The sequence below is a fragment of the Tenrec ecaudatus genome, chromosome 2 (genome assembly GCF_050624435.1).
Source record: "Tenrec ecaudatus isolate mTenEca1 chromosome 2, mTenEca1.hap1, whole genome shotgun sequence".
Lineage (NCBI taxonomy): Eukaryota > Metazoa > Chordata > Mammalia > Afrosoricida > Tenrecidae > Tenrec > Tenrec ecaudatus.
In genome coordinates, this window is record NC_134531.1 from 202,455,548 (window position 1) to 202,482,921 (window position 27,374).

Below are 27,374 nucleotides of genomic sequence, written 5' to 3' on the forward strand. Positions count from 1 at the left end.
TTTACTGTGATACCTCTAGCGCAACTCTTCTTAACCTGTGGGTCACGACCCCTTTGGGGGTAGAACGACGCTTTCAGAGGGTTGCCCATTCATAACATCAGCAAAATTACAATTATAAAATAGTATCAAAAATAATTTTATGGTTTGGGGGGGTCACCACAACATGAAGAACTGTAATAAAGGGTCACAGCATTAGGAAGGTTGAGAACAACTTTCAGACAACGTGTCTAACTCTGACCAATTTACATTTTCCTGCATGGGCTTAGTAAGAATGAGGTGGAGGATATATTGATAGAATTCACCTGTGATTAATTGTGAACAAGATTCCCTAAAATGACAACCTGCTGTGTACAAAATGAACCCTCTGAGAAGCAGTAGGAGAAATCTGATTACTAGCAAGAGCCGAGCATGGAGCGAGTACTTTATGCCCTATATCCCTGCTCAGTTACCTACCTGGATGCAGAACCAGTTATAACATTAGAGGAGCAGAAACAGAACAAGGATCCAGAGCATGGAACAGAGTCCTGGGCATTCCAAACCTGGGAGCAAGTAAAAGTGAACGCTTTGTGCTGGAGGCTGGCTTGTGGAAAGAATCGCCTCTGGACATTGAATTGGGACTGCTGGGCTACCTGGCCCTCTGAAGTAGAGCTGAGTGTCTTTGGCCTGTGGCTTCCTGAAATGGGGTGCTTCTGTGCACTTAGTTCAGGAACTGGGTTGCTGACCCAGGGAGCTTGAGCAGAATGTCTTTCAGTTGAGGATTTCTGTGGAATGATGTGCTACTTTGGGAGATCAGAAATAACTTGTAACATGTCCTGATATACAACTTTCATGAGCATTTCTTACTGGCATTAAAATGTGAAAGAATCCATAAAACCTTTTTAATTCTGTGTTTTGATAGAGTTCCATTTCACCATTTAATGAAATTTAGAACTTAGGGAGGTGAAATCGAGAATATTAATTAACATTTAATTCTTAATTGGTCAGTACTCATTTAATTTTAATTTCATATAGTTATTAATTAAAATTACATAAAGTATTACACAGTTAGCATAAAAAATGCAGGTAACAAAAACTATATATAAGAAATTGTGGAAAGGCTAGTGTCATAAACAGTAAGAGACAAATTGACCGCCATCAAGCCAGTGATGACCCATAGGAAGCATGTGTTGGTTTCCAAGACTGTTTACAAGAGTAGAAAGCCCAACCATTGTTCTAAGGAGCTGCTGGTGGTTTGGGGACCCTCAATGCATAACCACTACATGACCAGTGCTCCTGGTGGGAAAAAGAGGTTAAGTTGATCAACAAGGAGACTTCCGGGAAGATGGCGATGGAGTGACACATACCAGAGGGACTCCACAGAATCCAGCCCAGGAGAGTTGCTTAGAGGGAAGTTCAACGTCGCTGGGTCACAGGAGGCGCATCATAAAGATAAGTAGGCACAGATACAGGGTTTTAAGGGGTTGGGGGCTTTGGGCTTACTTCAGTGGAAGCCAGCTGGGGCTTGACCCTAGCCTAGCCGCTGTATTTGCCAGAGCCGGGACCATTTGGAACCTGTAGCAGGGCTTGATCTCAGCACAGCCACAGTTTTCCCCTACCTGCCTCAGGGCAGGGACAGGACACTTGCAGCTCCACTGGCAGGGATCAGGGTGCAGCTACATTGTTGCTTCTGTTTGTGTCTCTGCTCTCTATTACCACACAGCCTTGGAGGGCTGCGCAGGGGCTTTTTCAAGGCACAGCAACAGCTTGCCACCCCACATGGTCTGAGCAGGGACTAAACCCAAACCCCCCCAGCTCCACAGGCAGGGATCTAGGTTCAACTACACTGCGGCGTCTGTTAACATCTCTGCTCTCTGTCCCCCTACTTCTCTGGGGGATGCTTAGCAGCTTTCTTGCGACTCTTCTTGGGGCTCAGTTGTGGACTGCAGCTGGGGCTTGAGGCAAGGAGTAAGCCCTTGCAGGTACACAGGCAGGGAGTGCAACTCAGCTACATAGTGGCTTTGGCTTCCCTCACTTCCCTATACCCCTGCACAGTCTAGTCTCAATTTTTAATTTTTCTCCCCCTCTTATTCCTACCTTGCTCTCTCACACTCTATTGCAGACTTAGAGGGCACTCCCATTGCCCTAGGGAATTTGTGCCTGGGCCACACCCAGCTAGGTGAGCTCCACCCTGCATAGATAGCCCAAGGCTAGGGAAAGGCCTGCTTGCTCTCCAGAGGATACTCCTTGGACTTCTCACCAGGGAGTTCCTGCCTGTGTACCTGGGGATATAAGGTAGCTCAGCCAACACTTATCAATAATCAAAACAATAGCAGGAACTTCAGTCCAGCCTCTGCAACACTGGGGCAGGCAGCCAACCTGCCATCTGGGGCACTCCCCTGATAGGGAAGCCACAGGAAGATAAAGTGGTAGGTTAATCCCATAACAAAATTAGCTGTAGGCAGTTTGAAGAACCATTCCTATAAATCTACCAGAGAGAGACTAGAAAATGGCACCTGGTCCCTCAAAAACAACTCAACTCAAACAGCCATCAGCCCCAAGGACGTCAACGAAAAAACAGGAGACACAAAAGACAAAGGCAGAAGATGTGCTGAACATAGCAACATACATAGAAATAGCAGACATTGAGATGCCATACAAAGAAACTCTCAAAGTGCTTTTTGGAGTCATGCAGAATATGAGGGAAACAATACAGAAAAAGGATGGAACGATAGAGGAGATAAATGTCATACCAAAGGGAAATACGGGAACTTAGCGAGGAGATAACGAAAAACAATACCAGAATCATGTTTCTCGATTGGAGGAATCAGAGAACCACATCAGTGTCTTGGAGGACAGCCAAGCAGACTTTAATAAACGTGAACAAAAATCTAATAAGAGCATCAGAGAAGCCGAAGAAAACCTAAGAGCTATGAAGCGGAACAACATTAGAATTAGTGGCCTACCGGAGGAAGACACAACAAAGAAGTCATCTGCAACAATAGCGAGAGAATTCTTGGAGGAAAACTGCCCCAGCCTAAAGAATGAAAACCAGGCAACCATCCAGGAGGCTTAAAGAACACCAGCACGAAGGGACCTGAAGAAGAAATCACCAAGGCACATAATAGTTAAACTATCCAACTTTGAGGAAAGGAGAAAATCATGAGAGCAGCTATGGAAAAACAAGCAATCCCATATAAAGGTTTCCACATAAGGATATGCTCAGACCTATCAGCAGAAACTATGAATAAAAGGAGAGAGTAGAGTAACACATTCCAAAAATTGAGGAAAACAACGCAAATCCAAGAATACTCTACCCAGCCAAATTATCGATCAAGATCGATGGAGAAGTAAAAGTCTTCCCAGAGAAGGAAAAACTCAAAAAATACGTTACAACAACCTCAGCCTTACAAAAGATCCTCACCGACTCAGTATGGGCAGAAGAACAACACTCACCAAGCACAAATAAGAGACCAACACATAGAACAACCTCACCCAGAACACAACAATGAGAAAACAGACCCCAAGATAGCAATGGCTTAAGGATGGAAAGAAGTCAAGAAGGATGTACACACAAAACACACACTAATGATAAAGGAAAGTAGGAAACTCCCAACACAAAAGGTATAAAATGGCATCACAGAGTCCACACATGGAGATAATAACCCTGAATATCAATGGCCTGAACTCAGTCATTAAAAGACTGAGACTAGCAGAATTGTTAGAAAACACAACCCATCAATTTGCTGCCTACAGGATACACATTTCAAGGCTACAGACAAAAATAGGCGGAGAATGAAAGGCTGGAGAAGGACCTACAAGCAAACAGCAATACAAAAAAAGCAGATGTTGCAATCCTAATCTCGGATAAAATTGACCTCAAAGTGCAAATCATAAAAAGAGAGAAGGAGGGACACTATATAATGCTCAAGGGAATCACAGACAATGAACCACTAAGCATTGTAAACATATATTCCCTGAATGAGAGACCAGCTCAATACGTCAACCAAACACTCCAAAAGATTAAGAAAGAAATCACAGACATGACAATTATAGTGGGTGACTTCAACACACCACTCACTGAGAAGGATGGATCACAGGGAAAGGAAATAAACAAAAAGACTAGAGAGCTAACACCACAATTAGACAGTTTGACCTAATAGATAGTTACAGAGCTTTTCATCCAAATATAAAAAAAATTAACATTCTTTTCAAGTCCCCATGGCACATATTCTAAGACAGACCACACGCTGGGGCATAAGGCAAATGTACATAAATTTAAGCATATTGAAATAATACAGACCTCTCTCTATGACCACTGTGCCATAAGACTGGAGATCAACAAAAGGAAGACAAAGAAAATAAGAGCAAATAATTGGAGGATGAATAACTCTCTACTGCAAAAGGAGTGCATACTGTTGCAGATCAGAGATGAAATCAGGAAATTTCTAGAACCCAATGAAAATGAGCACACGACGTACCAAAACTTATGGGACACAGCAAAGGCAGTCAACAGAGGAAGGCTCATAGCAATACAAGCACACCTAAGAAAGGAAGAGAGAATCATGATGGATACGCTGACACAAAATTTACAAAAACTACAGCAGAGTCAGCAGGACAACCCTACTAATAGCAAAAGAAAAGAAATTATAAAAATCAGGGCTGAGATTCAGGAGAGGGAAATAAAAAAAATTATGGAAAAAATTAATATCGCTAAAAGTTGGTTCTTTGAAAGGATAAACAGGATCGATAGACCATTGGGAAACCTAACCAAAGAAAGGAGGGAACAAATCTCAATAGCAAGAATAAGGATGAAAGAGGGGTCATTACAACAGACCCTAATGAAATCAAAAGGATAGTTACACGGTACTATGAAGGATTGTATTCCAATGATTTCAACAATTTGGAAGACATGGAAAAATTCCTGGAAAAACAATCCCTCCCTAGACTATCCTCGGCAGACATCAAGAATCTCAACAGACCCATAGCAATAGAAGAAATTGAAAAGGTTATCAAGGGATTACCAACAAAAAAATCCCCTGGACCAGATGGCTACACTGGAGAATTGTACCAAGCATTCAGGGAAGAACTAATACCAATCCTACACAAACTTTTCCAGAACATAGAAAAAGATGGCAAACTCCCAAACTCCTTCTATGAAGCTAGTATAACTCTGATACCCAAACCGGGCAAGGATCCCACAAGAATCGAGAACTACAGACCAATATCCCTAATGAACATTGATGCAAAAATCCTTAACAAAATACTAGCCAACCGAATACAAAAGTATATAAAACAAATAATTCACCATGACCAAGTGGGATTCATACCAGGGATGCAGGGATGGTTCAACATACGAAAGACCATTAGTATTATTCGTCACATTGACGTGAAAAAGTCTAAGAATCACATGATTATATCAATAGACGCAGAAAAAGCATTCGACAGCATACAACACCAATTCCTGTTTAAGACACTAGCGAAGATAGGAATGGAAGGAAAGTTCCTCAAGACAATACAAGCTATATATGAAAAACCAACAACCAAAGTGGTAGTCAATGGAGAAATGACTAACACAATCCCACTGAAAAAGGGGACCAGCCAAGGATGCCCCTTGTCCCCATTCCTATTTAATATCGTGCTGGAGGTTTTAGCTAACAGCATAAGGCAAGAAGTGACATCAAAGGTATACGTCTGGGGAAGGAAGAGGTGAAACTATCCTTATTTGCAGATGATATGATTCTATATATGGAAAATCCCAGAAGTTCCACAAGGGGAGTACTGGAAGCAATAGAGGAGTTTGGCAGAGTGCCAGGATACAAGATCAACAAACAGAAGTCCATTGGATTGTTATACACATCAGATAAGACCACAGAAGAAGAGATCAAAAAGGTGGTACCCTTCACAATAGCCAAACACAAATTGAAATATCTAGGGATACACCTGACTAAAAAAACAAAAGATCTACATAGGGAAAACTATAGAACACTATTACAAGAAACCAAGAGCGACCTCAACAAATGGAAGAATATTCCATGCTCTTGGATTGGGAGAATTAATATAGTTAAAATGTCAGTTCTGCCAAAAGCACTATATAAGTTTGATGCTATCTCGATACAATTACCATCATCTTTCTTCAAAGAAATGGAAAAACTGATTACCAACTTCATATGGAGAGGGAAGAAACCCAGAATTAGCAGAGAACTCCTCAAGAAGAAGGACACCGTGGGAGGGCTTGCTTTACCTGACTTTGGCACATACTATGCAGCCACAGTTCTCAAAACTGCATGGTATTGGTACAATGACAGATACTCAGACCAATGGAAGAGACCTGAAAACCCAGAAATAAAAGCATCAGCATACACACAGCTGATCTTTGATAAGGGCCCCAAATATATCAAATGGGAAGCCAATGCCCTCTTTAACAAGTGGTGCTGGAAAAAATGGATATCCACATGCAGAAAAATGAAGCAAGACCCTTATCTCACTCATGCACAAGAATAAACTCAATGTGGATCACAGACCTTGAAGTTAAACCCCAAACTATTAGGGCCATCAATGAGGGAATTGGGACCAACTTGAGAACTTTGGCGCAGGGAATACACAGGCTATCAAAAATAGGGAAGGACACAAACACAGAGGAGGCACAAATCGACAAATGGGATATACTGAAGATAAAACACATGTGTACATCTAAAGAATTCACCAAGAGAGTAATAAGAGATTCCACAGACTGGGAAAACATCTTTAGCAATGACACATCAGACAAAGGTCTTATTACTAAAATCTACACTACTCTGATAGCTTCCAAAAAGAAAAAAAAACCAATAGCCCACTTGAAAGGTGGGCAAAGGACTTGAACAGAAATTTTACAGGGACAGAAATCCGAATGGCCAACAAACATATGAGAAAATGTTCCCGATCTTTAGCCATAAGAGAAATGGAAATTAAAACAACAATGAGGTACCGCCTGACACCCTCAAAGGTAGCCCAATTCAAAAAATCAGAAAGCAACAAGTGTTGGAGTGGCTGTCGGGAGACAGGAACTCTCATCCACTGCTGGTGGGCCTGTAAGTATGTACAGCCACTATGGAAATCAATCTGGCGATACCTAAAACACATGGAAATAGAGTTACCATATGACCCAGCAATCCCCCTACTGGGCATATACCCAGAAGAGGCAAGAAACAAACCAAGACCAGACACCTGTGCTCCAATGTTCATTGCGGCACAGTTCACTATTGCAAGGAGCTGGAAGCAACCCAAATTTCCATCAACTGACGATTGGATTAAAAAACTGTGGTATATACATACAATGGAGTACTACGCATCACTAAAAAGCAGTGATGAACGTATGAGGCACATAGTGGCATGGGAAGAACTGGAGGAAATCATGCTAAGCGAGGTAAGTCAGACAAGTACATGAGCCCGCTGAGGTAAGTATTAAAAAAATTGTTTTAATTAAAAAATTAAAAAAAATTTTTTTTAATGCAAAAGTGGCATAGGGGAAAAAGCTACTGTATACAAACATTTCTGGGGTGAAGTCTGTGTAGTATGGCAGAGACCAGATCAAAACCAGGGATTCACATGGTAGACAACAGTGGAGGAGGTGGAGAAAGGAAAATAAAAGGATGAATATAAGGAAGAAAAGGGAAGTGGGGGCATGGGGCACTAATCCACCCAAGAGGAGGGTATTGTTTATATCTCCACAGGGAAAGTGGGACCAGACTTCAACCCAGTGCTGCAAGGTGTGAATGCAATATCCCGGCATGGAGTAGGGCCCAGCACCAAAAATTAAGTGGATTCCTGCCCCTCCCCCGAAAAGAATTTGTTACAAGGATGACATTGATTCTGCAGCTCCGGGAGATGGACATATCTGATCAGAGCACACGGGAGCAGATGAAGGGCAGAGGGGACAGTGGAACACAGCCTGGCCTACGAGGCCGTGAGGATGATGTTCCTGAGTAGAGCAGCCAGTCCACAGAGAGAACAACAAGGCTGGCCCCACTATGAGACATGATGCCCCTCAGTGACTAAGGGCGATACAGGGGACAGCACCGGAGACACAATGTGGGAATTGCACCTGATCTGATCCCATCACACCGAGGCAAAGCACTGGGGGAGTGCAGTGGAACAGCAAGGGAATGGAGTGGCAAGGTCCCCAGGGAATGCCGAAAGTCAACTTTGGGCCAGGGCGTGGTGCCCCAACAGACTGGACTGGAAAACGCTCCTATGGGCCAGCAAACGATCCTTGAACGAACTACAAGCCTTTCTTTTGTGAAGTGTTTTGTTTTGTTCTTTGTCAGTGGTTTGTTTTTGTTGTTTTATTGTCTGGTTGTATACTGTTGCTTTGTTTTCCTCTGTCCTGTTTTCGTGCATGTTAGTGTCTCCACAGGTCTGTCTGAATAGGACAGGCTGGATGAACTATCTGGAGGAAAAACAATAGGACAGACAGTTCCGTGGGGGACAGACATATCCGGGTGGTGGAGGGGGAGGAGGGTAAGGAAGTGGTGTTAACAAACACAGGGACCAGGGAACAATATGGGACCCAAAATGGTAGTGAGGGGGGAGTGACAGGCCTGATGGGGAATGATCAAGGGTAAGGTTGCGTAGAGAAGATGTATAGCTGTAGCCCAGGTGGGGACGGAGCATGGTGGTGGGGCAGGAGGAAAGTCAAGGGAGAGGGAGGAAGGAGCTGGGAGTCAAGGGGAATTTATGGAGGTCTAGACAAAGACGTGTACATGCAAACATATATATGAGGATAGGGAAATAGATCTAATTTTCTACATTTATAGGTTTAATATTAAGGTGGCAGAAGGACCTTGGGCCTCTACTCAAGCACTCCCTCAATGCATGAATACTTTCGTTTATTAAATTGGTACTCTATGATACTCACTCTCCCGACACAACTGCTGAAGCCAAAGTGGGTGAACAAGTAAATGTGTTGAAGAAAGCTGATGGTGCCCGGCTATCAAAAGAGAAATCATCTGGGGTCTTAGAGGCTTGAAGATAAACAAGCGGCCATCTAGCTCAGAAGCAACAAAGCCCACATGGAAGAACACACCAGCCTGTGTGAGCGAGTGATCCCAAAGGGATCAGTTATCAGGCATCAAAGAACAAAAAATCATCATATCATTGGCTGCACGCCTCCATGATAGGATCGCTTAAGACAAATGGGTGCATAAGCAAATGTGGTGAAGAAAGCGGATGGTGTCCGGCTATCAAAAGAGATAGTGTCTGGAGTCTTAAAGGCTTGAAGATAAACAAGTGGCCATCTAGCTCAGAAGCAAAAAAGCCCACATGGAAGAAGCACACCAGCCAGTGCGATCACGAGGTGCCAAAGGGACCAGGTATAAGGCATCATGTGAAAAAAAAAAAAAGAATATGTGTGTGTATGTGTATATATATATATATTTATATATATATATACCACATTGAATGAAGGGGGAAGTGCAGAGTGGAGACCCAAGGCCCAAGTGTCAGCCAATGGAGATCCCCTCATAGAGTGGCTTAGGAGAGGAGATGGGTCAGTCAGGGTGCAAGGTAGTACCGACGAAGAGCACAGCTTTCCCCCAGATCCTGGATGCTTCCTCCCCCCAACTACCATGATCCCAATTCTACCTTGCAGGGCTGGATAGGACAGAGGCTGTACACTGGTACATATGAGGGCTGGAGGCACAGGGAATCCAGGGTGGATGATACTTTCAGGACCAAGGGTGTGAGGGGCGATGCTGGGAGAGCGTAGGGTGAGTGGGTTGGAAAGGGGGAACTGATTACAGGGATCCACATGTGACCTCCTCCCTGGGAGAGGGACGACAGAGAAGGGGGCGAAGGGAGACTCTGGATAGAGCAAGATGTGACAAAATAACGATGTATAAATTACAAAGGGCACATGAGTGAGTGGGGAGCGGGGAGGGAGGGGGAAAAAAAAGAGGACCTGATGCAAAAGGCTTAAGTGGAGAGCAAATGCTTTGAGAATGATTGGGGTGGGGAATGTATGGATGTGCTTTATACAACTGATGTATGTATATGTATGGATTGTGATAAGAGATGTATGAGTCCCTAATAAAATGTAAAAAAAGACAAGGGAAAAGAAAGAAAGAAAAGAAAATGATTAGGGCAAAGAATGTACAGATGTACTTTATACAATTGATGTATGAATATGTATGGACTGTGATAAGAGTTGTATAAGCCCCTAATAAAACGTTTAAAACAAAAAAATATATAGGATTAAAATTAAAATAATTTAAAATATAGTTACTTTATAACAATCAGGTTAATTTAATTTATAAGCTAACAAAATATGTTCATGTAATTATGTACCTACTTGCTGTGTTTCTAAGAAATCTGTATAATAATTTATAATATAATTTTAAATTACTTTTTTTAGATTTTTAACATGAGTAAGAAAAGAGGATGCAAATTCAATGATGATCTAAGAAGTGAATTTCCTTTTATTAAAAAAAAAACAAAAGCGATTACATGGTAAAATGTGAGAAATGTAATGGTGAATTTTTCTGTTTTGCATGGCGGGAAGAATGATATTTCAAAGCACTTGGAGACAAAAAAACATAAAAGATATTTAAATACTGCTGAATCTTCCTCCAAAACATAGGAATATTTTCAGAATGCAACTTATGCAGACAAAGAAAAGAAATTAGCATTAGCAGAAGGACTTATGTCTTTTCATGCTATTAATCAAAATCATTCCTTCAGAACTATGGACTGCACATCACAAGTTGTCAAAAAGTTAATCAACAAAAAAATTTGCCTGTGTCAGAACAAAATCCGAGGCAATTGTGTGTAATGTGCTTTCCCAATATGCATTTTCATAATTAAACAGAAATCTAGAAAAAAATAATTTTGTATCTGCATATTCTGATGCATCTAATCATAAGGATATAAAGCTATTTCCAACAATTATTAGATTTTTTTATTCTGAAACTGGATTAAAAATTAGAATTTTAGATTTCGTTTCTGTGCCTGGTGAAACTTCTGAAATAATTTTCAGTTCCACTATTAATGTTTTGGGGAAAAAAACAATTTAAAACAAAATGATTGCATATTGTGCAGACAACACGAATGCAAATTTTGGAGGAAAAGTGAGAAGAGATACAAATAATATTTGTTATAAATTAAACAAAAACTTTAATCAAAACATTATTGGTGTTAGTTGTGTAACGCACATAATACATATCGCCATTCAAACAGCTGCTGATTTGTTGCCCATAGATGTGGAAAATATTGTTACTAAAATATATTCTTATTTCTATATATACACTGTGCACGTTGAAATGCTTAACAAATTTTGTGAAACTGCGGGAATCAAATATCAGAAAATATTTGGATACAGTAAAATATGCGGGTTAGCTTTTTGCCAGCTGTTAAAAGCCTTTCAAAATAAAAGATCCTTTGAAATCCGACTTTCTATCACAGGATAAATGTCCTAGAATTTTAGAAGAGTTTTTTGAAAAAGAATCTTCAAAAATTTGGCTAGGATTTGTACACAATTAAGCAGCTCTTTTTTCAAAATGCTATAAAACTTATTGAAGGTGACAAAATTTTGGTAATCGAAGTAGCAAATGAAGTTAATAATTTAAAATTTCAGTGTCAATAGTTGTTAGAAAATAAATTTCTTCCATTACATATACCTAAAAGTAGAAGTCAGCTAGAAGAACAAGGTGCAATAAATGGTGCAGATATCATGAATCACGTTAAAAAGTTCTGAAGTAACTGCATAGATTACTTAGAAGAGTCGACGGTACATTACAATGATATTGAACATTTTCATTGGGTTACATTCAGACAAGAACTTAATTGGAATGATGTCCAAAAATCATTCGATCATATTTCTCAACTTTTCTCATATGCTATATTTCCAAATATGTACGTTGTAATGAGGTATCATTATTAAAAACATATATTGATAAGGAAAAGGTTAAATCGTGGGCATCAGCAAAAATCACAATAGAGAACAAATGGTTAGAAATATTTCACCATTTTGAAACAAACCATGTTATATACAATAATGCACTAAAAATTGTGGAATACATGCTGTTCTTACCAGGAACTAATGCTGCGACTTAACACATTTTTCTCTAAGGTAAATAAAGTGTGGACATCAGAAAAATCATAATTAAGTGTTGAGACTTTGAAAGCCATTTTATATGTGAAATAGAATTAAACAAATTCTGGTGAAAATTTTCATGACGTTTTAAACAACGACAGCAATCTACTAATGAATTTCACTCAAATGAGAAATATGCCAAATAATAAAATAATACAATACATAATTTTTAATGTATTATATTTGTAAATTGTACTTATGTTGAAATTTAAAAATATATATTACAATACTATTTTTGCGTTCTATGAAAATTTTTGTTGCTCCATATAGACCAAATTTTCAATCAAGAACACCCCCTCCCGTCAAGGGTGTCCCCCTTTACCAATGTTAAAATCTGGTCACCTTACTCTAAAGGCATGAATGGCAAGACTTCATCTAACATACATTGGACATGTTGTCAAAAGAGTCCAGTTTCTGATGAGGTATGTGCTTGGTAAAGTAGAGGAATAGTAAAAAAAAATAATAATAAAATAAGGAAAGACGTGAAGACATGTAGTGACAGTGGTTGCAAGGATCAGGTCAATTGTGATGTTGGTTCAGGACCAGGAAGTGTTTCCTTCTGGTGTGCTTCGGACCACTAAGCGTTGGAAAAGAATGGATGGCACATGAGAACAATAGGTTGTTCAAGGAGGTCTGCTGGCCTAGTTGGTTTTATCCTGGGCCACTAAGCACAGGTGAGCAGTTTGTAACCACCAGCCTCTGCAGGGGAGAGAGAGAAGCCTTTTAACTCATAAAATGTTACATTCTTGGAAACCCAAACACAAAGTTTTATCTTGTCCTGTAGACACACACTCGGTCCTTCCTGACTTGATGTTAATAAAATATTGTTCAGACTCATCTACACACTTATTGTAAAATGTTCTGCTTCCATTTACTATGAGTTATTATTTGTTTCTCCATTTTGTTTGTTTGTTTTGTTTTTTAACCCTACATAGGTGTTGTGTTCCTTTTCTGTGCAATCCAGTTGGTTCTAACTCACAGCACCACATTGTCCCCAGAACAGAGCAACACCAAGTCCTGCACCATTCTCACCATTGTCGTCATGTGTGAACCAAGTGTTGCAGCCACAGCATCAATCTATTTCATTGAAGATCATCCTCTTTTTCATTGTCTCCCTGATATAACAAGCAGGATACACAGACTTAATCCAGCCACCTCTATCTCTCTCCAAAATATGCTGAGCTTCATGATTAGTTAACCTTATAAAGCCTAGCATGAGGAAAGGGATGTTATTTAAAATTATTTGATTTTTATTGTGCCCATTTTCTAACAGTAAGATACTAGAATATAGAGAATTCATAAAAATTAATTCAGTTGATTATAATTATCATTATGATTTAAGTTCTATATTGAGTTAGGCACACAGAATTATGGTCAATGAAATAATATGTAGAATTGTGGGAAATATTGCTGATTTCTAAAATATATCAAAAATATTAACACAAAACTATATTAGTAATATTGTCTCAGTTTATCTTTGTTCATTTTTATATTGATGACCAAAACTCCTTTGATGTACTCTTTGGAAGAGCTCTTTGGGAAGAAAATCCAGGGAACCACTGCTAGCAGCCTGCAACACTAGACTGGATTCTCACAACAGTATTTTGTAATGTACTCAAGCGGAACCTTTCTGAAAGGCTCATTCACTGCTTCCTATTGCAGCGCTAACTCAAGTGGGCTGCAGGAAGCCCCAGCCCTCACTCTGTCAACGTTCCTCAGTCATAAAATGGGAAATATATTTGTATACATTTGTTCCCCAGTAAAATCTAATACCATCCTTAAGAGGAGGCTAGATGTCAACGAAAGTTGATTTTTATGCAGATCCTACTGTTGTTGTGAGGTGACATAGAGTTCTAGCTAACTCGTAGAGGCCATGTGTCCCATGAAACAGAACATTATGTTGCAGCCAATTATGACATCCACTGTGTCCATCCATCTCATTGACCCTCTTTCTCTTTTTCACTGACTCTCTAGTTTATCAGGCATGATGTCCATGCAAGGAATTGGTCTCCAACGTGGATAAGTTGAAGTTTTGTCATCCTTATTCCTAAGGAGCATTGTGGTTGCATGTTAAAGATAGAGTGGTTTGCTTTCCTGGGAATCTGTGGTCCTTTCAATATTCTACATTAATACCATAGCTCAATGCCAAAATTCCTATCCAATTTTCCTGATTTATTATACACCTTTACACACACACACATTAGGAAATGGAAAAGCAGCTAGAGAGGAAAAGTAAACTCTACAAGGGGAAGTGAAAAACCCAGCTCTATTATTTGCTTTAAATCAATATACAGTAGAGAGATGAAAAGCCAAGTTTTAAAATACAGAAATTCAGAAAATATGGATACCTTTAACCTTTTGCATTGGCATAAACTTTTTTTGGTACAAACCATTTAAATGATATGTCAACCCAGAAAATTCACAAAAAATAATTTTATTTGTTATTCAAATAAATTTGTTCTTACAGAGGGGTAGTTTCTCTTCCTGCAAATATACAAAGAATACACAAAGAATTAGAATATAGATCCTTATCAAATCAATAAATATAATCAGAAACTGAATAAAGAGAATATAAAGTGTTTTGAGAGAGAATTTCCACTTTCCACATGACCCTAAAATATGCGAAGTTTTAATCCACTAACTCAAAAAACAACCTTTAAAACTCAAACTCACTGCCTTTAAAGTCAATTCCATCTCATAGCGACATTATAAGACAAGGTAGAACTGTTCCCATGGGTTTTCAAGTGTAAATCTTTATAGGAAGAGAAAACTTCATTTTTTCCCCAAAGTGATTCATTAGTAACTGGAAAAATGCAGCATAGACAAATGTGACACAGTTTAACATCAGAATGTCAATACTTAGACACCTGGATGTTAGCTTGTTTTCACAGAAAATGTAAGTGAAAACAAGCTAACATCCAGGTGTCTAACTATTGACATGGATGAAAATTACTAATGATGATAATTACTAATGTGAACCCACATGTGTGATAAAGATTGTATATAAATTTAGCAACCTGAGATTTAGAATGATGTACGCATTCCTAGATTAAGACATTGTAGACAAATTGCATTGCTATCAGAGGCAGTTCAGCTTCACTGATCCATTTGAATTACACAAAACAAAACGAAATCTATACTCTTTCCATTTATTATAATTACTTAAGATACTGGGGAAAATACAAACAGATGTCCATATTGAATATTAATTAATCCTTATGTGTCACTTAAATTAATAGAACTACCTGTGTGATTTGTAAGTAGAGGCTCTTATCCTGACTGTTACTACTATTTCAACTCAATATTTTATTAGTTGAAGTTTACCAATATTTGAAGAAAAAGGAAAAATGAGAACTTTTAAAACTATGTATAAATATCCTCAAATTTTAGGATAAAGTCATTTAAATGAATGCCAGCTTCAAGATATAATACGCAGACATTCTAAAGGTGACTCTTAAGGACATTACTATAGGAGTGTCAATATAGGAAATTACTATAGAAGTGTCAATATAGGAATCATGGATATCATATTAAATTGTATTTTTTAAATACAGCTCTCATTTCTACCAGCTTATATGAGCTGTCAGATGTTAACATTAACAAAAGCCACAAGCTATTTGAATCATTATTAGTATCTAATCTAAGCATCATCTGTAATATTTCTATTCTTCAGACCTCCAGAGAATTATTTACATTTTGTATACAACTTTAGCAAAATCAGGTGTCCAATGATAGGTTTATGTATGTATGGTACCACTCTTTTTTCCATGAATACAAACAGTAATTTGTCTACTTAGGGTGCAAACCAAGTATCTTTTATTATCTCTATAATTAAGTTTTGAATTGGAAATGTTGAACTTTAAGTCTCCATTTAGAAAACTGCAATAAATAGAGTTTCTTGGTGATGTGTTTCTCTCTGTAGTTACTTAAAAAAATTATAACTTACAAGAGCATACAATTCAGTCATATTGAAGTATATAGGTATTTAGAGAGGGTTCTCTAGAGAAACAAAACAGGACACTTATGGTTTTATATATATTTAGATAGATAGATAAAAAGATATGTAGATAGACAGATATTAGATAGATTACATAAGAAACAAACAATTAATTAATCTATAGAGCAGTACAAATGGCCCAGTGCAATGCACTTCTGTGAGAAAGCTAATACACTGACAGTCTTGCAAGTCTTGAGGGCCACTGGGTAGTCCTCTGTAGAGCAACTCAGGCTCTTGAGCCACAAGGAGCAAACAGCAAGGCAGGTCAACAACAGACAATCAGATGATAGGGTCCAACAGTCCCCAGTTCAAGTAACACGGAGAAGCAGATCAGGAAGGAACCTCAAACTACAGTGACACAGTCAATGGGTTAAATATGTCACAATTAGTGTAGCTGGCAAATTGAGGCAGAGAACAAGCTAAGGCAGCCACATATGATCTGATCATCAAAGAGCAAAAGACAAGATAGGTGAGGCTCACAAAGCCATATCTCTCTCCCTACAATCAATCCCATATGTGTTCATTGCCAAGGTTGGCACAATAAACCTACCTATCACAATAGGAACATAGAGTGCTGGCATATTAGAAACAAAAACTATCACAATTCAAATATATGATCAAATAAATATAATGCAATAAAAAGTGTAACATTGAAAAAATACTTCTATAGAAACAAATGAACCAAATTCACAAACAGAAATAAATTTTAAACAAAAAACCAAGGAATACCAATAATAAGGATTTCACTTAAAATATCTATATGAGAATAAAATGCCAGCTCAATCACTCCCAATAAGTCCATTTTGACTCATAGTAACCATAAAGTGTTTTGGGGAATATAACTCTGTGTGAGCAGCTAATCTCATCATTTTAACATTCTAATCTTGTGGTTAGCAGGTATCACCAAGTAAGTTGAGGCAGAAATTAAGTTTTTGGTGAGTGAGTCTAAATTAATAAAAGTGAAACTACTTTGGAAAAAATTACAAAAATGCAGAAACAATATGAAAATATCTGACAAATTACAGTGAATGTTATGGGTAGAAATTATTAACTTAGAGCATATTTTGTGTGCACATTTTTAAAATTAAGAAAAAAATCATTGAATAATTTTGAGTTTCATTCCAACAATATCAAACAATGATAGAAAGCAAGAGAGTATGATTTAATGTCATAGTATTTTTCTTCATGGAAAATACTATTGGATTATTAAAATTGCACTATGAACCCAATATTTAACATATAATAATTTTTCAAATTATTCAAAAAAGTTTCAATAGTAATAATAAAACATTAAACATAAGTAAAGATTTTTAAAATAATTAAGTGCTTTTTATTTATATACTCCCAATATTTCTCAAATACCAAAATGGCTTAAATTTTCAACTTTATTTGAATGTCAATGGTAAAGACTAGATAATTGAAATGTTATATCCAGTCAATCAAAGGAGCACACAAACACATAGGAACCAAAAGACTTAGGGGCACTTGGAATATCTAAAAATCATTCTGCCAAGAGCACTCTTGATTTCCTTGTTCCTCAGGCTAAAGATAAGTGGATTGACAAAGGCGGGCACTATGGAGTAGAACACAGATGTGAAAAAGTTTTGAACAGCTGATACATTTGAGGTGGGACCCAAGCAACCAAATATCGCAGAGATTAAAAACAAAACAACTGTAGCTAACTGTGGGGAGCAGGTAGATAAGGCTTTGTTTCGGGCTTCCATAGATTTCATCCGGAGCACAGTAGAAAATACATTAATATAGGAGGCGAGTAAGACAAGGAAACAGATTAACAAAAAGCCAGAACTAACTTCAATAGCCACTGTTTCAGAAAACTGCACAGACTGGGATGAAATGCTCAGTATTTGAGGAATGTCACAGAAAAACTGGTGAATGACATTGGATTTTGTGAAGGGCAGCCAGAACATGGTGCCTGTATGGATTGCTGAATACACCAGCCCACTGGCCCACATGCAACCCGAGATCTGTGTGCACAGCCGTGGAGTCATGATGAGCTGATAATGCAGAGGCTGACAAATGGCAACATAGCGGTCATAGGACATGACCACAAGAAGAAAAAACTCTGTGGCTGAAAATAAGAGAAACAGAAAAACTTGAGCCGCACATTCTCTGAGAGAAATCATTCTACTGTCCATCAGAGAATTTAAAACCGATTTGGGAACAGTTACTGAAATACAGCAAAAATCTAGCAAGGATAAGTTGGCTATAAAGAAGTACATTGGGAAATGAAGGTGCTTGTCTGTTATAATGACAGTAAGCGTTAGAAAATTTCCTGCCATGGATCCCAGATAAATCAGTAGAAAAAGCAGACCTTGCAAGACTTGGAGCTCCCGAGAGCTTGTGATGTCCATGAGGAGGAATTCGGTGATGATGGTGAGGTTGCCCATGTGTGTCACACACTCTACTCTCCCTGAAATAAAATGATAAAATTACGCAGCCTACCAAAATGGATATTCTGACTATCCTCATAATAAATTAAAATGCTGGCAAACTTTGATCTAGTGCTTTAAAATAATTGTTTGAATTAGTAAGCAAATAAGAAAAGTGACAAACATTAATAAATAATAAAATGAAGATTCACCATATGATAAGCACAAATATGTTAATATGGATATATTTTATATTAACTTTTAAAATTTTCATTATAAATGAAAATATGAATCACTAAAATAATCAAATACACCCAAACCTGAGCGCAGATCTTGAATGTTTATCTTCTCTCTGCTAATACTATTATCCTCCTGGAGCTCTCTATTGTAAAGTCCAATAAGATGCTTTTTGAAATCCCATCAATGAACTTTCTCTCTCATATTTTTTTCATTTTCATAGTGTAAGCTTTTATCTAAGCAAGCCATAAGATGGGAAGTGTTTAATGTTCAATAATGTACATGCAATTTCATTTTGGAGAATGCTATGTACTTATATCTCTAAATCATCAGGGAAAGCTTTTAATTATCTGTAACTTCCAGAAATGATTAAATCTCTTCAATGACTTATTTCTCAATTACTTTTACTCTCACCGATCCTTTGAGTATTAATTAGATGCATTATTTGAATTTTAGAGATAACATTATAATAGGGTTTTTTAAAACACGAGAAAGCAAAAGTTTCCTAAGATAAATTGTAGGTTGAAATTCTGCATGATAGAAATAATAAATGACTGTATAATAGGAATAATCACTTTTATGAAAGATAGAATAACTTGTAGCATTTTATAAACAAAATATTGAATAAATATATTGCAGCATGTGTGTAAGAATGACTTTTGAAAGGAAGATAGATGTGCTTACTTCAATCAATACACCGTCATTATCTGAAACAACTTCAAAGTATTTATTAATGGTAAATCACAAGCAATAAACTTGAAATGTGACAACAATAGAATGAAAGATATATAATGTCTACTTTAAACTATATAGAGCTTCTAATATAAAATGTAGACCATACCCTTACCAAGGCTTCTGAGATGATAATAAAAAAAGTAGGCTTGATTACCCATGCCTGAGTTTTCCCATCAAGAGTTGATTAGAAACTCAATGGTGATTGGATACAGTGCAAGGTGAAAGATAAGGGGCAAAATAAGAATATAAAAGGTGTAACAATAATAACATCATTTAATATAAAGAAAAGGGTACTTAGGGGGTTAGGGTGAGGACAGACAGGGATAGGGAAGCTGACACTAACACGTGCAAGGAAAAGTAAAATGTTTTGAAAATGATGGTGGCAACAATTGTAAAATCATGCTTAATCTAATTGAACCATGAATTGTTATATTTCTAAGAGCTCCCAATTAAAAAAAAAAGAATCACACCTGGGATCATAAAGACTTGTCTTAAAAAAACAGCCATCTAAGTGAAGCATCAACTAAGTCCACATGGAAATAGCGCAGCAGCCCATGTGATCTAAGGATTGCAAATAATACAGTTCAAATCTGAAGGAGGGAGTGATATTGGCTGTGCTAGTCTGAGTAGACTAGAGAAACAAATCCAGGGAGACTCATATCTGTGTAAGAGACAGTTTTGTATAAAGGGTAATTGTACATTAAGAAGAAGCCAGCCAAATCCATTCCAGATCAAGTCCATAAATTGTATATTAGTCCATATGTCCGATACCAATTTATAAAGTCCCCTAACAGCTAGTACAAGCTGATAGAAATGAGAGCTGTAATTACAAAATAAAATTTATTATGGTATCCATGATTCCTGTATGGACTCTTCCTATATTAATATCATGAAGAGTCACCTTTAGAATGTCTGTTTATTGTTACCTGACCCGGCATTCGTTTAAACTGTTTTGTCCTAAATTGTGTTAGAATTTATACAGTGTTTTAAAAGTTGTCATTGTTACCTTTTTTCAGATATTGGTAAACTAGATGTCATACAATCCTTAATTGAAACAATAGTAACAGTCAGGATAAGAATATTTACAAAACACAGAAGTAGTTATCATATTAATACAATGAATATGGATTAATTCATATTCAATATTGATATCTGTGCATATTTGTCCCCATGTTTTAACTAAATGGAAACAGTATAGGTTTTATTTTGTTTTGTGTAATTCAAATGGATCAGTAAAACTGCACTGAATTTTACAAGGATGCACTTGATTTACTACGACTTAATACAGAAATGCACAAGTCATTATAAATCTCAGATTACTAAATTTACATTCAATCTTTATCACATATGTGGATTCAATTTAGTAATTTATCAACAGTGAGCTTACTCATATTTTCTGTGAAAGCAAGCTAAATCCTAGCTGTCTAAATATTGACATTCGTGTGTTAAAGCTGTGTCACATTTGTCTCTGCTGCATTTTCCCTGTTACAAATGAATCAGATGGGAAGAAATATGAGGTTTGCTCTTTCTGTACAGAATTGTACTCCTGAAAACCAATGGGGACAGTTCATCCCTGTCTCACAGTGTCACTATGAGATGGACTTGACTTTACAGGCAGTGAGTTTGAGTTTGAGTGGTCGTTTTTTGAGCTAGTGGATTACAACTTCTCATATTTGATAGTCATGTGGAAATTCTCTTTCAAAATATTTTGTATTCTCTCTATTGAGTTCTGATTATATTTATTGATTTTATATGTATCTATATTCTTATTCTTTGTATATTTGGAGGAAAAGGAAGAACCACCTTTTTAAGAACATTTATTTGAAAAGGAAATAAAATTATGTTATGTGAATTTTCTGGATTTAGATATCATTTAAAAAGTTTGCACCAAAAAAAGAAGAAATTTTATGCCTAAACAAAGTTATGGGTATCTATATATACCAAATTTCTATCTTTTAAAATTTGACTATGAATCACTCTACTGTATACTAATTTAAAGCAAATAATAGATGATTTTTCCCTTACACTTGTGGTGATCCTTTTTTCCTCTCATAACTGTTTTTCAAATTCCTAATGTGTGTGTGTGTGTGTGTGTGTGTGTGCGTGCGTGCGTGCGTGCGTGCGTGTGTGTGTGCGTGCGTGTGTGTGTGTGTGTGCGTGCGTGTGTGTGTGTGTGTGTGTGCGTGTGTGTGCGTGCGTGCGTGCGTGCGTGCGTGCGTGCGTGTGTGTGTGCGTGCGTGTGTGTGTGCGTGCGTGTGTGTGTGTGCGTGCGTGTGTGTGTGTGTGTGTGTGTGTGCGTGCGTGCGTGCGTGCGTGCGTGCGTGTGTGTGTGCGTGCGTGCGTGTGTGTGCGTGCGTGTGTGTGTGTGTGTGTGCGTGTGTGTGTGTGTGTGCGTGTGTGTGTGTGTGTGTGTGTGCGTGTGTGTGTGTGTGTGTGTGAAGTTGTATAGTGAACAAGGAAAATGGGATAAGAATTTTGGAATTTCGTTATGGCACTGATGTAGAATATTGAAAGGACCACGAATTCCCAGGAAAACAAACCAATGTATCCTTAAAGTACAGCCAGAATGCTCCTTAGAAATAAGGATGACAAAACTTCAATGTATACCCTTTGCAGACCAATTCATGACATGGTCCTCAAGCCTGGAAAAATAGAGGATCAGTGAAACAAAAGAAGAGAGTCAATGAGATGAATTAACCCAGTGGATTAAATAATTGGCTCCAACATGAAGATTATGAGTCTGTCACATTACTGGGCAATGTTCTATTCCATGGCACAGAAGGTCTCTAGGTGTCAGATACAACTTCATGTCACCTTACAACAACAGTAGCATCTGCTAAACAATCTACTATTTTTGCCATCCATATAAAGTTGATAATCAATTTTTTCAGTTCTTTGAAGGAACATCATTGTACTCATATTGGGATTGAATTTATATAGTGCCTTGTGTAAAACGGACATTTTTACTATATTGAGTCTGCCAATCCACGAGCCTGGGATGTCTTTCCATTTGTTGAAGTTGCTCTTGGTTCCTTGTAGTAGTGTTTTTATAATTTTCTTAATACAAATATTTCAGTTTTTAAGTCAGGTATATACCTAGATACTTTAATTTGTGCTTGGCTCTTGTAAAGGGTCCTACCTTTCTAATCATCTCTTCTGTGATGGTGTCTGATGTGTAGTGCAGTCGATATACTTCTGTTTGCTGATCTTGTATTCTGCCACTCTACCATATTCCTCTATTGCTTCCAACAGTCCACTTGTGGAGTTTAGACGATCTTTGATATATAGACTCATATGTCTGTGAAAATGATAGTGTTTTCCTCTTTCTTCCCCACATAAATATTTTGATGTCATTTCTTTGTCTTAGGTTGTTAGCTAGGGCATCCAGTATGATATTAAATAGGAGTGGGGACCAGGGGCATCTCAGTGGAATTGTTTTAGTCTTTTCTCCATTAGCTACCAGGTTGGCTGTTGCTTTTTCATATATAGCTTGTATAATAGTGAGGAATTTTCCTTCTATTCCTATCTTCTTGGGTGTATTAAACAGGAATGTGTGTTTTATGTTGTCAAATGTTTTTTCTGCATTTATCAACATTATCATGTGGTTTTTATATTTTTTCCTGCCTCTGTGGTGAATAATACCGATGGTCTTTTGTATGTTGAATCATCCCTGAATCCATGGTATGAATCCCACTTGGTCAGGGTGAATTATGTTTTAATATGCTTTTGTATTCTATTGACCTGTATTTTATAATGGATATTTGCATCAATGTTCATTTACACACTGTAGGTATCAGAGTTATACTAGCTTCATAGAAAGGGTTTGGTAGTTTTTCATCTTTTTCTATGTTTTGGAAGGGTTTGTGTTGGTTTGGTGTCAGTTGTTCCCTGAATTCGCAGTAGATGTCTCCTTTGAAGCCATCTGGCCTGGGGAATTTTTGTTGGCAATCCCTTGATAACCTTGTCTGTTTCTTCCATTGATATATTCTGTTTAGGTCTCTTGACATCCATTTGGGATATTTTAGGGAGGGATTGGTTTTCCGAATATTTATCCATGTCTTGCAAATTGCTGAATTCATTAGAGTATAGGCCTTCATAGTACTGTGTAATTATCCTTTTAATTTCATTAGAGTTCATTGTAATGTCCCCCGTTTCAGCCCTGCTCCTTGCAATTGTCGTTTGCTCCTTCCTTTCTTTGGTTAGATTTGCCAGCAGTCTATCAACTCTATTAACTCTTTCAACGAACCAACCTTTAACTGCATCAATTTATGCCATGGTTTCTTGTTTTCCCTCTCCTGTATATCAGCTCTGATTTTTATTATATCTATCCTCTTGCTACTAGTAGGGTTGTTCTGTTGACTCTGCTCCTATTGGTTTAAGTTTTGTACCAGCATATCCTCCATGTTTCTCTCTTATGTTTTCATGTGTGCCTTTATTGCAATCAGCCTTCCTCTGATAAATGCCTTTGCTGTATCCCAAAGGTTTTCATATGTCTTCTTTTTGTCCTCATTGGTTTCTAGAAACTTTGTGATTTCATCTCTGATCTGAGTCAATACCCACTCCTTTTTCAATAAAGAATTGTTCATGTCCAATTGTTTACCTTTGTTTTCTTAACAGTCCTTCTGTTAATTTCCAGCCTTAGATAACAATGATTGGAGAGAGACGTCTGTATAGTCTCTATATGTTTGAATTTATTCGAGTTTGACTTGTGTCCCAGCAAGTCATCTGTTTTTGAATGTGTGCCATGTGGTATAGGAAATAATGTGAATTATTGCATGTGAGTGGGAAGATCTCAGAATATCTATCAAGTCAAGTCATGCACTGTGCTGTTTAGTACGGTAGCCACCTTGTTGAGTTTCTATCCCAAATATCTGTCTTTTTCAGAGTCGTGTATTAAAGTCACCAACTATAATTGTTGAGACTGTGATTTCATTTATCATCTTTTTGAGTGTTTGATTTACAAGTTTTGCACGTCTCTCATTGGCGATTATATCTTTATTATGCTCACTGATTCTTGGTCTACTGTTTCCTTGAGCATTATATATTACCCCTGCTTATTTCTTTTAGTGGCCAGTATCTTGAGGTCAATTTTGTCTGATATTAAGATAGCTACCCCTGCTTCTTTTACATTGCCATTTGCTTGGTTTATTTTTCTCCAGATTTTAATACTCAACCTGTTTTTGTCTGCAAGCTTGAGATGTGTCTCCTGTAGGTGGCAGATCGATGGGATATGTTTTCTGAGCCAGTTTGTTAGCCTGTGATTTTTAATGCCTGCTCTCAGACCATTGATATTCAGTGTTGTTTCATCATCTGTGGACTCTGTGATGTCATTTTGTAGCTTTTGGTTTTTTCCTACTACCTACATTATCCACGTTTGTTGTGTGAACTTTATGTTTGCCTTCTTTCCACTATTGAGCCAATGCTATTCTGGGGACTGTTTTCTCTTTGTCACCCTATGGGTGAAGTTGTTCTATGTGATGGTCTCTTATTTTCCCTCGGTGAGTGTTGATCTTCTGGGCATACTGGATCGATAAGTATCTTCTGTAGGCCTGGGTTTCATTTCATGTAATATTTGCTGTTGTCCTTGTGTGGGAAGACTCTTACTTCACCATATATCTTAATAGATAATTTGGCCAGGTAATATAATTTTGGTTTCATTGTTTTCCTTCAATTTTTGGAATATATTACTCCATTCCCTCCTCTTCTTCATCCTTTCTGTTGATATTTCTGAGCATTCTCTTATTGTGGTACCATTATATGTGACTGTTTGCTTTTTCCCTAGCTGTTTTTATGATCTTCTCTTTTTCCTCCTAGTTGGATAATTTGTTATTCATGTGGCTTGGTGACTTCTTCTTGGGATTCAGTCTGGTTGGTGTTCTTTCAGTCTCATGAATGGTTCCCTGATTTTCATTTCTTAAGCTTGGGAAGTGTTCCCCTAAGGATTCCTTCGCTATTTTTGCTGTTGACTTCTTAGTTGTCTCTTGTTCTGGTAGTCCAATTATTATAATATTGTTCCTCTTCATTGCATCAGACATTGCTCTCAATTTTTTTTCAGCTTCTCTGATTATCTTATTTGACTATTATTTTCCCATTTCCTGAGGTCTACTTGGTTATCCAAAAGTCACTGGGGCCATTTTCTACCTACCCAATTCTGTTGGCATAGTCCGTCAATTTGCCTCTTGGTTTTCTTATTTCATCCATTAAGTCTTGTATTTCCCTTTGGTTGTTGCCTTTATCTCTTCTATCATTTCATCCTTTTTCTGAATTGCTTCCCTCATATCCTGTATGACTCCAAGCAGAATTCTGAAAATATTTTTCTGTGCCAGGTCAATGTCTGCTTCTTCTATACACATTGTTAGGTTCATGAGTTCTTCCTGCATTGTGTTCTGTTTCTTCTGCTTGTTCATTGAGGCTGTTAGAGCTTATTGCTGTTCATGTGTTGTTTTATAAGAGCCTGGAGCCATCTTCCAGAGTCGAAGAGCACTGGGCTCTCTCTTGGGAGACTTGTATGAGTGCTTCTACAAACTACCTGCCAGTAGCTGTATTTTGTGGTCAGACTATGGCTATATCTTCCTGTGGCTCCACTATTACCATAGCCATCCAGTATTCTGTTATTTGGAATGTGAGTTGGATAGTTCTCTCCTGTGATACTGGTCGGGATGTTGGGGGCCCATGAGGTAGTTGCTTCCCTGGCTGATCTATAAGTATGCCTAAAGGTGCTTGAAGCACCTTGGGTGACGTGGTTTTTCCCTCTGCCACTGGAATGCCGAGGAGTGTGTGTGGATGTACACTCCTTGGTGTAGAGGTTTGTGGTTGTCAGGGGGAATTACTGCAGACAGAGAGAGCACCTTGGAGGTTGGATAGATATTTCCACAGTAGCGTGGAGCCTCAACAGTGGTGGGGAGGTGTTTCCCCAGTCATTGTAGGGCCTCGGGGTTTAGGCTGGTGATCCCCCCACTGTTTGAAGGTGAGATCCTCCTGTTGCTTGGTTTATGGAAGGGAACCAGTGTGATTTCCCCACCTGCGTGTAAAGCCAACAAATGTGGGTAGGAGCTCCCCAGCTTGTCACCAGAGTTGCCGTAGGCACAGGGGAGTGACACGGAGGCAGCTAGTGTCTTGTGAAAGGTAGGCCAGGGAGAGGTGAAGAAAAGGAGAGAAAGAAGAAAACAAAGGCTATAGCAACAATGTTAAGCAAACTAACACCCACTCAAATACACAACCAAAATGTTCAGACTACACAATAGTGAAAACAGTGTAAAAAATGAAACAACAAAAAAGGAGAATGGAATCTGCTTAGTCTATGGTAGGAGAGAGAAAAGAGATATAAGAGGAGAAGAAAAGAAGAAAAAGTGAAAAAACAACAAACAGAAAAAAAGAAAATGAAGGAGAGAAAATTTTAAAAATCGATAAGGAGATAGCTGAACCCCATGTCATGCTGTGTGTAGCTTTGTCTCATGCTGTGTGCCGCACTGTCTAAGCGGGCAAGCTATAGCTGTCCCCATTGCATGAGCAGAGTTGTCCTAGGGAAGAGGTCTGGAAACAAGCAGTAGCATGTGGACCGTAAGAGAGGTAGATGAGAGAATCATAAAATCAGAGAGAGCAAGCATAAGAGAACACAGAAGAGAGAAGAAAGAAAAATAGAAGAACGAAAGAAGGGTAAAACCTCAACTGTGCCTGATCCCTGATTGCCTGAATGTGGGATCAGAGGGTTTAAAGCTTGCCTCACAATGGCAGGTTGGTGTGCCATTTTAATGCAGGTACCCAGTTGTGCTTAGCAGCATTGTCCTAGTTGGCAAGGTCACCTTAGAGATCCAATGGAGGATTACTCAGCAGCACGGACTGTTGTAGATGGCTGTAACATGTAGTGCACAGCACTCCTACAGAGTGCAGGCTGGGATTCCCGCTGGTATTT

General features: G+C 38.2%; 1 pseudogene; it reads left to right on the top strand.

Moving 5' to 3' along the window:
- Positions 1 to 408: 408 nt before the first annotated feature.
- LOC142440435 (large ribosomal subunit protein eL8 pseudogene) overlaps positions 409 to 27,374 on the top strand; it is a 116,119-nt pseudogene continuing 89,153 nt past the window's right edge.